Source organism: Hipposideros armiger, unplaced genomic scaffold, assembly GCF_001890085.2.
Source record: "Hipposideros armiger isolate ML-2016 unplaced genomic scaffold, ASM189008v1 scaffold_84, whole genome shotgun sequence".
Classification (NCBI taxonomy): domain Eukaryota; kingdom Metazoa; phylum Chordata; class Mammalia; order Chiroptera; family Hipposideridae; genus Hipposideros; species Hipposideros armiger.
Window position 1 is genome coordinate 3,872,330 of NW_017731434.1, and position 2,776 is coordinate 3,875,105.

Below are 2,776 nucleotides of genomic sequence, written 5' to 3' on the forward strand. Positions count from 1 at the left end.
TCTTATACGCCGGCAAATACGGTAGATGTCTTATGAGCACTTCAAAATCAACATGCTTAAAAGGAAGTCCTCTTCTTCATTAAATAGGCTCTTCCATCCATGGTCTCTGTATCTGTTGGTATCACATAGATATCCTAGTTATTCTTGACACCTCTATCCCCTTCATTCTTCAGTCAATTAAACATCTAATCATCAATTTCTGCTGCCTGTAATTGTTAAATAGTTCCCAGATTTGTTTCTCCTTCTTTACACTATAATGGGTTGAATTGTGATTCTCCAAAGATATGATCACATCTAAATCTCTGGAACATTTTAATGTTATCTTATATGGAAAAAGACTCTTGCATATGTATGTAATTAAGTTAAGGATCTTGAGATTAAGTTAAGGATCCTGGATTATCTGGATGGACCCCAAATCTAATGACAAGTGTTCTTATGAGAGAAAGGCAGAGGGAGAATTATGATAAAAGAGGAGAAGAGACAGAAACACAGAGGAGAAGGCCATGTGAAGTTGAAGACAGAGGCAGAGATTGGAGTGATGTGGCCACAAGACAATGGAGCCAAGAAATACTGATAGTCACAAAAAGCTGGGAGAGGCAAGGAAAGATTCTTTTCCAGGGCCTCTAGACACCTTGGTTTTGAACTTTTGGCTTCCAGAAATGTGAGATTGTGAGAGAATACATTTCTGTTGTTTGTATCATCCAGTTTATGGTAATTTGTTATAGCAGCCACAGGAAACAAATACACTACCTTTGCTGGTTCAGATGTTTGTCATCTTTGACTTGGATTAGTGTGATAGCTTCCGCACAGTCTCTCTGCCTCCAGTCTTTGTCCTCTTCAGTTGCATCTTCCATTGTGCAGCCAGAATAGTTATAATTAAAACTCAATTTGGCTTTGTCTTTTCCATGTTTAAATCTTGCTAATTCCCCTCCACCAGCACAGATTCTCTCTTCTCCTGCAGCTTTAATGCTTGTTCAGCCTGGACCCCTGTGCCCCATTTTTTAAACATTTAAAAAATTTATTTTATTTTATTTTATTGGTCCTACAAACCTTCAAACTTGGATCAATCCAGCCATCCTCTTTTTCTACTTCTACATTTAGGCTATTGAAAAAAGTTATGTAATTGTGTGGATTTTCCCCTCTATATATTTTTGTTCCCCAATCACAGATGGGCCTTCAAAACTGTTCAATAATCTGGTCAGCTCCTTCTCCTAATTGTTCTCAGTGACTATTTTAAAATTTATCATTGCCCTTAAATCTCTTCCACTTTGTTTTATTTTGCTTCTGCCCTCCCTGCTAAATTAGTGGATAAGCTTGCCTTGCTCTTCAGGAGCGAAACTTCGAGGGTCCCATGATAAAATTCCTCAGTATCCTGTCTCCATCCCCATAAAGTTTCACAGCTTTATCTCAGCTTTCTGAGATAGGCCAGTTTCTGGGAAAGACATATCCCCCCATTCTGTCTGTGTTGGTGTTTTTTTTCCTTCTTTAAAAAAAATCATATCAGGGTTCAAATTATATTTCCTCTGTGATTATATTTTTAGCTCTTTCTATGGGCTCCTTCCCTAGTTCTGCTAAACATTCTGGCATCTTTTTGATTTTAAACAAAACCAAGTCCTCAACCTTTTAAAATTATGTGACTTGACCTGATAAAGTGAGAACAGTTTTTCAGGGATAAACTAAGCTGTCTTAAGAAAAGTAACAATAATAATGATCCCTTAATCAAGGCTTTAAAAAGAGAGCTCTGAACTTATCTTTTGTTTCTCTTCCATTTTATCCAAGATAGAAAAAAGAAAAATTAGAGAAACATACTGAATGCTGGCCAATTTTACCAGGATTTTCTGGTAATAACTTTTCTTCTATTGTGGCTGGAAGGAAGGGTAAATTACATTGTTTTTGGCAACAACTCCCTGCCCTTGCAGTCCCCTCTGACTCAGCACTGGCCCCTACTTGCATCGTCTGCCACTATCTACTAATGAGTTTATAAATTGCCTTTGTCTGCCTTCGTCAGAAAATGTGTACACTCATCATGATCATACATGACATTAAAAATCTTTTCTCTCTTTATCTTCAATAAGTTACAGATAAAAATCCTAGAATATTCCTAACTTTGATAAGATCCAAAGTTCCCGTTTAAGCATTTGCTGTTTTTGTTTTTTAAAAAACAAACAACAAACGGATTCTTCTTCTTTCATGTTTTGAGTTGAATCCCTGTGCCACATGAATTGCTGACTTCAGTACATCTAGTGGTTACCACCTATAGTTCTGAGGTGTGTGTCCTTGCTCACAGAGTGAAGGGACCTGGAGACGGGAGATGCATAACCCAAGAAAAAGCAGATAGTAGTACTAATTGTTATCTTCTAAGAACAACAGTATTGTGTTTATATTACAATTTTTTGAGAAAAACTAATTAAAACTATAAATTATTACACAAATCTAATTTTTTTCTCTACCCCATTTTTGAGATTTTTGTGTCACTTTTCTTTTTTATTTTTATTGGGGAATTGGGGGTCTGGGAACAGCGCTGGGGAATTGGGAGAAGGGGAACAGACAAGTTGCTCTCCTTTTGTTCTTCAGTCTAGTTGTGGAGGACGTTGCTTCACTGGCCCAACTTGGTACCATCACTGCGCTCTTCCCGGGTGAGGCAGATCAGTCGCCGGCTTCTGGATGGCCGCTCACTGCGGCTGCTGGTCGCTCATGCTGGCTGCTGGCTACACACAGTAGCCCATGGCAACCCACTGCCACAGGGGCTGCAGCCTAGCCATCGCCGGTGACTCAC